We start from the raw sequence: 13,717 nt of genomic DNA, 5'->3' as shown, positions 1-13,717 counted from the left end.
CCATCTCTTTTTAAAGGGATTTTCTTTTCCATTTCTCCTCTTATCTCCCTTATTTTTATGACGTCACATGAATCATTTTCGACCTAATTTGGTCTTTGTCACGAACCTACTCTTGTCATTGAGAAGCTTTGCTTAAAAAAATGTCATTTGCTCTTGAGACAAAAATACGGTACTTGCTTACATGTGGTAGACTGGAGCACCGAAACCCCCCCCCCCCCGCTTAGTTTTGACAAAAATAAAAAAATAAGGGGGGGGAGGGTAGTTTTTTAATGTCTGGAAAACGGCAAGGAGGAAAAAAGCTCAGCAAGGCAAATTTTGCGCAAAATTAAAACCTTTTACTGGCCAAAGTCAATAAATAAGGAAATTATGCCCCAAAACATGAATATCCCTGTAATAAGGTTTCCCCTCTGGTATACTGGATTTACTTGATTTACCTCACTCAACTTTCTGGCGTGTTGTACAGTGAAAAAAACTACCCCCCCCCCTTATTTTTGATTTTCTTCAAAATTAAGGGGGGGGTTAAAAACTCCCCCCCCCTTATTTTTGATTTTTGTCAAAACTAAGCGGGGGGTTAAAAAACTACCCCCCCCCCCCCCTTATTTTTGATTTTTGTCAAAACTAAGCGGGGGGGGGGGGTTTTCGGTGCTCCGGTCTTCACATGTAAGCAAGCACCAAAAATACATATTTAGTTACTATTTAAGCATTAAACAATAAAAGCAACAAAATTTTACATAACCAACAAAAAAATATTTCAACTCGTGCTTTCAAATATTTAATGTTAATAGATACAAGTTTTCTGAAAAGTAAAAGTATCAACCTTTAGATGGATTTAGGCCATATTTAAACTTTGCCTAAGCCCTTAGAATACAAATCTCCTAGTTGCTTGTGGCGCAGCTGCTAGTAGATTATTATTGATTGAAACAAGGATGACAACATCCATAAAAGCGAAGCACTGAAACGGTAGGACAAACGGACATTAACACTTGTATAGTGTCAGAACTGAATAATCAGAATATAAATGTATAAGAGTCAAAGTAAAATTGTAAGTAAATTTGTTGAAAAACTGCTTGATTCAGGATAATGTTTATGGACATACTTACATTTTAAGGACTTTATTATAGAGTTGCTTCGTTTATTACATTATACTTTGTTGTCCCAGGAATCAATATACCAAAAATTAGATCAATCGGATGATTAGATCACATAAAAATTTGTTGTTAAAAGAGTAAAAAAAATCAACATGTTTAAAATGGATGTAAGGACATTTTGGTGATGATTATAGAGTTCCTACGCTTTCTTAATCGTACCTAACTATTAAAGGAATCACCATGCAAAATTTGAAATCGATAGGACAATTCTAACATGCCTAAATTAACGAAAAAAGCTATCCGTTACGGACGTACGGACGGACCGACCCTAATTATAGAAAATATAAAAACTTTGGGGACTTCAATCAAATCTTGTATAAACCTTTAGTTTCCAAACTTTTACACCATTAACAGAAAAGGTTATTTTGTTTATTATCATTTTGTCTTGCACCTTAAGATCTTAATATGCAAACATGTTTGAAATAGTTTACATTTTTTTATTACTTCGCCTCTAGCCTCTAGAGGCTTTGCCCCAAGAGGTAAATTAAAACAAAGAAAATACATATTGTGCAACAACCATCACATTTTTTAAAAATGGGGGGGATTTTTTGTTTTTTGGGAGGTTGTGGATGTCCCACCCCTAAACCTAAAACCTAAAAAAGAGCCTAAAACCACCACAGGACCAGCAGGTATATACCCTGAAGAGTAGAATCCGATCGGTTCAGTGGTTACCGAGATCTTAAAGGACGGACGAACGGACAGACAGACATCATTCTACTTTGTATTATAGATATCTGACTCTAATCCTTGTTATGTAAAATAATTTAAAAAATTGTATGATCATTCGCCAAAATTGGTTTGGACATATGGAGCAATAAATGACATATTAAACCCATAGAGGTCCATTTATGGAAGATGATTAAAGTCCCTCCACAGATTATGACGTCATACGATAGAATAGCCAATGAGAGGTCAGTATACACGTATCACGTCATAATCTGTGGAGGGATTTTATTCATCTTCCAATTTATGTCGACGATAATAAGCTTAATTTATTTTTGATTATAAGTCAGCAATGCCCACTTTTGTGATAAAATTGTTAGAATTGACTAGCTTCTTGGCAAGGCAGTAAAATAGGTTAAAAGTTGTGTGGTAATGTTAAGCTTCCCTAAAAAGAAGAAATCAAACCGTTCTGCGGTGCGGTTAGATAGATTTGAAAAGTCCAGGGAGGGAGGGGACATTGAACTGTAAATTACACTAGAACCCAAATTTATAATACCGTTTGCTCAAAACCTTTGGGTTTTTTATTTAATTTCGATGCAAACCTTCCAATCAATAATTTCAATCTAAAGAACGCGTAATTTAGTTTATCATCATTGGGTATGTACATTAATTTATCATTCATTGTCTTATCCCTTCAGATCCCTTGAAACGCCTCTAATTCTAATGTATCTTGTGTATTTCGTTTTGACTTTGGACACACAGAGTCCTCTCTAAACCATGTTATAACTTGCCATAAAATGTTCCATGTGAAACAACTAAAACTATGAATTTCATCAAAGGTGCTTAAACATGTTTGAATATTCGTTGGCTTAAAAACTTTGGGGGTGTAATACTGAATTTTCATAGGGTTGTAGCTAGTAGTGTTTAAACTACTCCACTAATAATTTGAATCTACATAATGGATTAACATTATTTGATTTATTTTTATCAAATATCCTGTACCATTCCCTAAGTATTATTTTTCAAGTTATTTTGGAGGGTAAGAAATGGCGCAACTTTTGTTGAATTGTGAGAACTTTTTCTGGTATGGGGGGAAAACAAAAATATTTGCAACCTTTTTGCATTTATACAATCGTGTCTTCCTGATTCAACAAGGGGACCTCAGTCACAGGTCGCAACAAGTTGGCACTTTGTTGGTTAAAATATATTCTTTATATTACTGGCAGCTTCGTGCCTATAATCTAGGGAGGGGGAGACTAGTAAAATAGCCAAGAACCATCCCGGGATCTGTAAGAAGCTTCCTTAAATACATAGAAGTGAATTGGTTCAGTGATATTCAAGATCCTAATGGACAAACAAAAAAAAACTTTACAACTTTACATTATACGATTTAATGAATATAAATGAAGCCATTTAAAAAGATTCGAATTTAGATTTGTTAAGCTTCACTTTTATAAATAATGTCATCCTTGTTTGATACACATAAATAAATTATATAAATCCATCAAAAATGTTGAAGAGGCCAAAAGTTTATACATATTTGTTTTTAAAAGCGAAGCTTTTCTAGGGTCAATCCGTACATCCTAGTTTAATGAGTTAATGATGTTAGAATTGTCAAATGGATTTCAAACTTAGCATGGTGATGTTTGTAAAAATTAGGTACAATGTAGAAAGTGTATCGAAAATATAAAATCATTACCAGAAAGTCATATGATCATTTTCAACATACTTTTTTAGGAACATTGATTCCTAGGAAAATTAGGCATGAGGATCAAAGCATCTCTACAATCAAGTCTTAATATGTATGTATGTCCTAATAATTAGGTTATAGATAGATTTATTTACATTTCTGTTCATTTTTCTTACCCTCTGACTTATTAATCTACACATTTATGGATGTTGTCATCCTTTTTTTTTCATATCAATTTGAGAAACAGAAACATGTTTCTAGTGAATTTGTCATCTGACATTTGACATAATATCAAACAAAGCCAGGGAGGGAGGGGACATTGGACTGTAAATTATACTGGTGCCCAAAGTTTTAAAAACCCACCCCAAATAGTTAAATTTTTAATCTTGATTGTGTTGTTCAATCTATCAGTGTCCAAACATTCCAACCAATAATCTACATAAAGGGATGATAATTATTGTTAAATATATCTGTATAAATGTATCCTCCATTGTCTTATCCCTTAACATCCCTGATGGTATAATGGTGAGTGAGTAAATAATCTTGTATTATCTGTTGTTATTTAACATGAATCGTGAAGTCATTTTCATACATACAGTTTAATTTTCCATGTTAAACTTGGAGACGTTCTATTGACAAACAATTTCAATAGTTTTTATAGACTAATATCAGAGATCTTAAGGGATAAGACAATGGGCGATGAATTTATGTACGGATACCAATATAATTTAGAGTCTAACTATCTATTCAAATAATATATTTATGAGTTTATGTTGTTATAATAGCAACAAAAAGTTGTATTGGGTTTAACGCATCTTAATAAAAGCGAAGCTTTTCTATAATTAGGGTCGGTCCATCCGTACGTCCGTCCGTAACGGATAGCTATTTTTTATTAATTTAGGCATGTTAGAATTGTCCTTTCGATTTCAAATTTTACATGGTGATTCCTTTAGAAGTTAGGTACGATTGAAAAAGCGTAGCATCTCTATAATCATTACCAAAATGTCCGTACGTCCATTTTAAATATGTTGATTTTTTTTACTTTTTTAACAACAAATTTTTATGTGAACTAATCATCTGATTGATCTGATTTTTGGAATATTGATTCCTAGGACAACAAAGTATAATGTAATAAGCGAGGCAACTCTATAATCAAGTCCTAAAAATGTAAGTATGTCCATAAACATTATCCTGAATCAAGCAGTTTTTTTCAACAAATTTACTTAAAATTTTGCTTTGACCCTTATAATTACGTCCTTGCTCATATACATAGATATTAAAATCAAAACTTATTAAAATACTATTTTTGTAAGAAATACCGAAAATGATTAAAGTCCCTCCACAGATTAAGACGTCTTACGATAGAATAGCCAATGTAGCAAGAGGCCGGTATACACTGTAATTGACCAATGGTAAAATTTATGCTGGCCTCTCATTGGTTATTTTATCGTATGACGTCATAAGCTGTGGAGGGACTTTAATCATCTTCTTAAAATTAAGCCTTCTGTAGATTAAAATAATTGGTTGAATAGTGTAGACACACGTGTTTTAAACCACGAAAAGTAAATGAAATATAATACAATTATTTAATCAAATTCAAATTTTATCCAATAGGTGAAATGAGCCCCTAGTGAATGTTATTTTGTCGTGTAGTGTCCAGGTGGGTAAAAATAGGATGTCGTGGCTGTTTCTGTTACGTCCAGCGAATTATAAAATACTCACAATTGGTAATGCTTAGACTTGTAACCCACAGGGAGAAAGGGTACCCAAAGTTTTATGGCTCCAAAACTTTGGGTACCTTTTTAAATTTTGGTCGGATGATTCCAAATCACATACAGGTTAATTTTCTTAATTATCATTGGGGGATTATATCAATTTATAAAGATTTTATTAGAGATTTCGTTAGCTTCAAAACTTTGGGTACTTTAATAGAATTATAATTAGTAAGTTCAAACTAGTAGTGTTCAAACTTTTCAACCAATAATTTGAATTTACAGAAAAAGGGATATTTAGTTTCTTATCATTGAGAATTTAAATCATTGTATCGTTTATTGCACAAATAGAAGAGTAGCGTCGCTACTAAAACAAGGATGACAACATCCCTAAATGCGAAGCTCTGAAACGGTATGACAGACGAACATTATCGCTTGTAGAGTGTCAGAACTGAATATACAAAAATTATACGTAAATTTGTCACAAAACTTCTTAGATGCAGAATTCTGTGTAAGGACATACTGATATTTTTAAGACTTGATTATAGAAATGCTTCGCTCAAAATATTGTACCTTATTGCAATAGGAATCAGCAATCCAAAAATCAGATCAATCGGATGATTTTACCATACAAAAAATTGTTGTTAAAAAATTAAGAAATCATCATGTTTAAAATGGACGTACGAACATTCTGATAATGATTATAGAGTTGCTACGCTTTCTAAATCGTACCTAGAAAATCAGAAATCATAATGCAAAGTTTGAAATCGATAGGACGATTCTAACATGCCTAAATTAACGAAAAAAGCTATTTGTTCCGGACGGACGTACCAACTCTAATTATAGAAAATCTATGCTTTTAAAAATGAATCATAAGACATAATCAGTGATCATATACAGCATGTTTGTCTCATACAATAGGGAACTATGCAATGTTTATACGATGCAATGCAGGGAGGTAGGGAGGGCCCATCTTACTGGTACCCAAAGTTTTTCTTTAAAACTTTGGGAACTAGTTTTAAATATTGATTGATTTGCTAGAAAAGGAAAGCAACGCACTGAAGTAGAATTGGACATACAATAGCCATAGAGTAGCTTCGCTACTAAAAGTTAAAAATTCTATAAAAATTTTGCTCTGATAAATCATTTTTTAACAAACAAAAATTTACATCACCGCAATTATACAATAAATGCCATAAATGATTAGATCAGCGCAGCTAATATGTGATTTTTGTGTGTCAATCACTACCATGGGCCTTAAGGGATAAGACATTGAAAGACAGATTGATGTATTGACTGTAAACAAATACTTTTTATGTAGATTAAAATTATTGGTTTAAAAGATTAGACACTGCTAGTTTAAACCAACCAATTAAGTTATTTAAGATTATAAATATGTCTATAAACAAGGATGACAACATTCATAAAAGCAAAGCTCTGAAACGGTATGACAGACGAACACATAAAAGTTTTGACAAAATGATACGTATATTTGTTGCAAAACTTCTTGAAATACAGAATTCTGTTTAGGGACATACTGACATTTTAGGACTTGATTATAGAGATGCTTTGCTTGTAATCTTGTACCTTATTGTAATAAAAATCAGTATTCCAAAATTTAGATCAATCGGATGAAAAACTTGTTGTTAAAAAAGTTAAAAATCAACATGTTTAGATGGACGTACGGACATTCTGGTTTGTAATTGATCGGACAATTCTAACGAGATTAACGAGAAAAAAAAATCCGTTACGTACGGATGGACGGACGGACCGACCCTAATTATAGAAAAGTTTTACTTTTAAAAATGTTTTATTTGTTGTTTTTTTTAATCTTTGTAACTTATGAACGCATTATACTTGTTAGTACAAAACGTTTGTTTTTTGTTAATATTTATTCAACCATAGAGTCATTTTTACTTATTATGTAATTTAGTCGAATATTTTTTATGCTTTGGCTTGGCCTTTTTAAGGCATGATAGAATCTTTCTTTCAAATTCAAACATTATAATATTTTTAATTTACATATCTAGCATGCAAAGTAGTAAGCTTTTGTATCTGTAGCGATGGATCTCACTAACCAGTGAACCGATATGGTTCTCCTTTAAATGAAGCTTCTCATAGGTCCCGGGATGATTTTAGGCCATTAAATTTTTATAAATGAGCCTGGACATGGTTTTAGGCCATTCTAATGCCAACCCTAAGCCTTCGAATATAGAGCGAATGATATTATATCAATCTAAATTGTTTATTAATTTTTATATGATTGAAAATACCGTTTACTTAAAAATGAACTTTTTATGCATTCTTGATAGGTAGTGCAATATATTACACTCTTAAAAAATATCCTTAAATAAAAGTTTTAATACAAATCTTTTGAGTTTATTTTAATAGTTTAATACTTTGCTTTATTAATTAGTATTAGAGAGTCATCTGAGGATAGTAAAATAATATTATAAAAACAACCTGTTGTATTGGCCCCGAGGGGCCGAAGGCTGACACCCAGAAAACAGAGATTAATTCTATAATTACTATATTTTTCGTACAAAATACGATACGATATTTTTCAGTATTGTTAAAAACCAGTTCTCATTAGCATTTTTATTGTGTTTTAATAATAAATTTGTAAAGCATTTCTATGATGATATGAACGAATTCTGATATGTAATAACGTATGTTAATTAGCTTTAGCTTAATGTAGATTGTTGATATGATAATACAGATTAAATTTTTTACAAGTTTTGTCAACAAATCATTAACAATGACATTTTTGGTGAATCTTAAGGAATCAGCTTATAGTGCCTAATACAATAAAAATGACCAATGATGGGCCAATACAAAGTTTACCATTGGTCAATTACAATGTATACTGGCCTATCATTGGTCGTTTGTATTGTATGACGCCAATTTTATTAGTCACTATAAGCTGCTTCTATCTTATGCAATATTTATAACAAAAAAAGAATAAAATTGTCTCGCTACTATTAGAATCTAACATGTTACTTCAGAGAGAGAGGACTATGGGCTGTTTAATACACTAGACCCCAAAGTTTTTTAATAACGTTTTCATATTCGATGGCTTAACAACTTTAGGGACTTTTTCTGAATTTTAAATGGTTGGTTTATTAAGTTCAAACATTTTAACCACCAATTTAAAACTACAGAAAGGGTAATTTTGTGCATCATCATTGGGGATGTAAATCAATTTATCGGCCATTGTCTTATCCCTTATGATCCCTAATAAAAAGTGTAACATGTTACTCTGTTTGAAATGAATGTGTATTGTAAAATAAAACAGAAAAAAAACCGATCATACACAAATTTCAAAAAACAATAGGCTAGTTGTGTGTTTCCGTGTTAATCACTCAGGCAGGGAAGGTTAATCGGAATAAAATTTTTAATCCCTCAGGGAACTAAAGGGATAAGACAATGATTTATTGATATATTGATGTGCATCCTCATTGATGATACACAAAATTATCCCTTTTGTAGATAAAAACTAGTAATTAAAACGTTTGGACACTCAACTTAATGTATCAACCAATCAAAGTTCAATAAAAGTCCCCAAAGTCATTAAGAAAACGAAAAAGAAATGTTAATATAAAACTTTGGGGACTAAAATTAAGTCTTTGGGTGGTTTTAGGTTATTTTGCTAATTCTCCTTCCCAAGATGCTAGGAACACAGCAAAAATTTATTTAGTAACTTGAATATTTGAGTTTAATTCATGAAAAATAATCAATTTTCGTTCTTTATTTTTTAGATATTTTTAAAAATATTAATCTATGTGATAGATGTAGCTTTATAATAAACCAGCTAAGACCTTAAACAACTAATAAAATATTTTTTTATAATTAAAAAAAAATTTCAAGTACCTACAAAGAACTAATTTTGAGTATAGAAAACGAATAAACTTTTTAAATTTACTTAAATAAACATATTGATACAACAAATTAAAATAGGCTCAGACATACTGCTCAGAGAGACAGAGGGGACAAAGGGCTGTTTATTACACTAGTCCCCAAAGTTTTACAACAACGTTTTATTATTACTTAACATCTTTAGGGACTTTTACTGAATTTTAATTGGTTTGATTATTTAGTTTAGTGTACAAAAGTTTCAACCACTAATTTTAATCTACAGAAGGGGTAATTTTGTGTGTCATCATTGGGTATGTACATCAATTTATCGACCATTGTCTTATCCATGTATACTTCTGCTGATTTAAATTCTCTGCAGTTTTAGTAAACCACTTTTCATAAATTAAAGTTTTATAGTGTGTGTTTGAGATTTTAATTGTTTAAATTTTTATTTTATATCCTGTACTTTTAAGTGCAAATTTATAATTGCGAATTGATACAATTGATTTTAAGATTAGTTTAAATATCAATAACAGTTCTATACACATAAAATTTGGGATTGTCAAGGCTATAGGTAGCCTCTTTAAATACAGAATAGCGGCTACGCCTTAGAGCTCTAGGGGCACTTAAGGTAGGAGGGGGAAAAGTGGACTTCATCCCATTTTAAATTTTATTTTCAAAAGAGTAAACAAATTTTTTTTGTTTTGGGGGGGGGGGAGGGGGAGAAGACACGCTCCTCAAAAATAGTTTAAAACCTTCCCAGGACCTATAAGAAGCTTCACTGTAAAGGAGAACAATATCGGTTCAGCGGTTAGCGAGATCCTTCGGGACAAACAAAAAACGCTTACTACTTTATATAATAGGATTCCCAAGATTTTATGGGCGCAGCTAGTCAAAAATTTAAGTACAATTAGATACATTACTTAATACTAAAAAACCACGAATAGCTTCTTTAAGGGTCCAATTAAAATATCTTTTAAAGATGACCTATCCCCAGGGAGGAAGGGTATTTTGGGCTATTTATTATACTAGTCCCCAAAGTTTATGATAACGTTTTCTTATTTGAACTTTTATTGAAATTTGATTGGTTGGTTCATTAAATTGAGTGTCCAAACGTTTCAACTGCTAATTGTTATCGGCAAAATTATGATTTTTTGTTTAATCATTGGGGATAAACATCAATATATCGGCCATTGTCTTATCCCTATAGATTCCTGCCAATCCCACCCATTTGAAATATCAAGTTAACTTTGACTTGATATATTTCTAAGATATTTTATGATAAAAAGAGAAATAATTTGAAATATAGAAAAGGTTTGAAAAATTCAAGGTTCCTTTAGCAGGGATTAAAGGGATAAGACTATGGCCGATAAATTAAAGTAGATGTCCAATGATGATACACGCAATTACTCATGCTGTAGATTACAATTATTGGTTTAAACGTTTATGCACTCAATTAAAAGTCCCTAAAGTTTTTAAGCCAACGAAAAAGAAATCGTTATTATAAAAATTTGGGGACTAGTGTAATAAACAGCCCAATGCCCCCTTCCTCCTTGAATAAGTTGATATAAATTAGGTATATTATTAAAATTCAAAAGATATCAAGAAAAAATATCTTCTAAAGCAAAGCTTTTCTATTTCAATGTTTATATGTACGTACAAATGATAGAATTGTACTTTTTGTTTAAAACTATGTCATATTAAACCGTGATATTTAGATATTTCAAAAAAAATCTTTGTTTTGTTTATGATTCCCAAGATAATAAGGTATAAAAATAACAATACGAATTTGTACATTTGTACATTTGTACGACAGATCGTTTGTACATTTTTTTATTCCAGGAGTAATGTTTATAAATATTTTCATCCTTGTTAAAAATCTATTCCAATGTATAAATGCAATGGATATATAGTTACTTGGATCTTACACCAGATTTTCATGTTCTCTAATAAAGTGAAACTCGCAGTGGGCTAAAAAAACGAGTCACCCCTTAATGCCACATCCCCTCCAATCCAACTGGATGAACGAACTGATCAATAAATTACATAGGAAAAGCAACCAAAATTGACAACATTTTTCTCCTGTCATAATATCTACGTATATTTTACATCCATTGAAAAAGCTCAAACCTTTTTTTTATTCCGAAATAGGACAGAAGTGATAAATAATATAATGCTAGAAAATACCAAGGGAAATTATAGCATATGTCTATAAGCATAGACCCTATAGACTGGTTAAAAAAGTACACTATTCAAATTTTTCCCTATACAAAAAAATGAAAATATAAATGTTTAATAATTTTTAGTAAAAAGTCATAATTCGTTTTAATATTTATTTTTTATTAAACCATTTGCTAAATATCTTATTATATAAAGAAGTAAGATTTTTTGTTTAAAAAACTCCATTAAAACTACATTTTGGTGATTTTAAAAAAGGCTCCAGGATGGTTTTAGGCTATTTAATTTTAGATTTATGTCATGGGATGGTTTTTGGCTATTTTTCTGCTTTCCCTACTATTTGTATATAGAGCGCTAGATGCTAGGGGCCCAGCAACTCGTATTTTATGAATTAATATAAAAAACGTTATGTTTAGTATATTTATGATGATTTAATATTTCTTTTTATTTCTAAATCAATATGACTGGGTTTTTTTTTTGATGATTTTTTTCTGCTAGGGAAAGTGAACTTGATTAGTATATTGAGCTTGGAGCGACGCAAGCTGACCAAAGTTAAACCAGCAGCCACTCAAATGACCAAGAAGATAAGATTTCACTATTTGGATGTGTGTGTATATATATGTATAATACAGGGTGTCCCACAAAAAATGTTTCAGTTTTTTTTAAACTTTAATATTTTAAATGAAATATATTTTTAAACTTAAAAATCATCCGTGGCCTTATGGGATAAGACAAAAGATGATAAATAGATATACAATGATTATAAACAAAATTAACCCTACTGTAGATAATGAAAATTATCATGATTTATTTTTCAATTTTACGTATAATACTTATTTTACCTAATTTTTATAGTCAAATTTTAAGATTATGATTATGTTATTTAATAAATGTTATTTGATCAAAATATAGCTTTTTGACAATTGATGCAAATTTTTTCAGGGGTCTAAAGGGATAAGACAATTGCCAATAAATTGATGTAAATCCCCAATGATGATACCCAAAATTATGCCTTCTGTAGATTTAAATAAGTGATTGAAACTTAATGAACCAACCAAAAAATGAAAACTCAATAAAAGTCCCCAAAATTGATACACTAGCTAATAAGAAAACGTTATTATAAAACTTTGGGGACTAGTGTATTAAACAGCCCATTTTCCCTTTCCTCCCTTATATTTTGTATACTCAAAGTTGCAGCAAAAATTCCCACCCACCCTGTATATACATATATCTGCCACTTAACATGTTCTGATAAGTGTCTGAAGCAGACAGAACCAATTTTAAAAGAAAACATAACAAACTAAATACAATAATTTCTGTTTTTTAATGGTTCATTTCTGCTAAATTTAAGACAATTATATAAGTCAGTAAAAAAACATATTAATTTTAGTTTTTATATTATTCCTTATACTAACATCTAGGGGAGAGGGGGCAGTAAAATGGCCTAAAACCATCCCAAGACTTTTCCATAAAATAGCCTAAAACCATCACGGGACATAATTGTATAATGATGAACTTTTTAAAAAAAAAAACCTTACTACTTTATTTGATAGGATAAAATTGACGTTTTTTCTCAAGTATTTGTTTAATTGCTTAATTCTTTTTTACCAAAAAGAAACAAATGTCAAAGGATCATGTTTTTTTAAAAAGTAATCAAATAATTTAGTAAAATATTTTGATAAATTCTGAATGACATTTATTTCCTTAAAAAATGTAAATTTTCTCATGAGATAATGGTTGATTTTTCTCACAAAAATATATCAGTCTGTAGGCGTTTGTTTGTCTGTCTATCCATTTGCATGTGTTTGTTTGTTTGTCCTTGGATAACAAACATTTTAAAAAACAAACATTATCCTTCATTAATATAATAAAACTCAATAATAATTTTTTATCTTTAATTTTTAAAATTCTAAATTCAATTTTAGTTTTTAAAACTTTTTTCAATGTCATTAAAGTTAAACAATAATTTTCAGACTTAATTATCCTATAATCATATATTATAGATGAATTAAAAATCAATTGATACTTTTTAAATCATGTTATTTTTTAAGAATTTAAACTTACCGAAAGAAAATTCTGCTAACACACTAATACACTTTTGGGTTTTTCTTCAATTTTATTTCACACAAAAAAATCACAAAAGTTTTATTTCAGTTTTTAGAGCACTTTTTGTGAAAATGTTAAAGTACGCGCTGGAAATGTAAATATTGAATCTGATATTTACGCTGACTTCCTACGCGGCGTCGAAATTGTAACTGAGCGTAAGTTCTATACCAACTATACTACAATATGCTGTGCTGTAGTGTATACGTCACATTTCGCGCCATTTCTAAGGTCAATTTGATATGAAATATAATAGAACTATAACAAGCTATCTCAGGCTTATGCCCTCTGTAACTTTGCTTATTAAAGTTTTCCAGAACCAACTTTTGGAAGTAGGTGGGGGGTTTCATAAGCCGGGGGTTGGGGGA

At 30.6% G+C, this 13,717-nt stretch overlaps 1 protein-coding gene across 4 annotated transcripts in view; it reads right to left on the bottom strand.

The window, feature by feature from the left end:
• The window catches only part of LOC145319632 (uncharacterized), a 208,770-nt gene extending 195,254 nt beyond the window's left edge, over positions 1 to 13,516 (bottom strand). For all 4 annotated transcript variants that reach the window (XM_080161903.1, XM_080161904.1, XM_080161905.1 and 1 more), the window contains exon 1: positions 13,311 to 13,516. The gene's annotated coding sequence lies outside the window, so the exon portion shown is untranslated. The remainder of the gene's footprint in view (positions 1 to 13,310) is intronic.
• Between the last annotated feature and the right edge of the window lie 201 nt (positions 13,517 to 13,717).

Source organism: Acartia tonsa, chromosome 5 (genome assembly GCF_053477335.1).
Source record: "Acartia tonsa isolate MP-2025a chromosome 5, ASM5347733v1, whole genome shotgun sequence".
Lineage (NCBI taxonomy): Eukaryota > Metazoa > Arthropoda > Copepoda > Calanoida > Acartiidae > Acartia > Acartia tonsa.
This window is presented reverse-complemented; position numbering and strand designations above follow the sequence as displayed.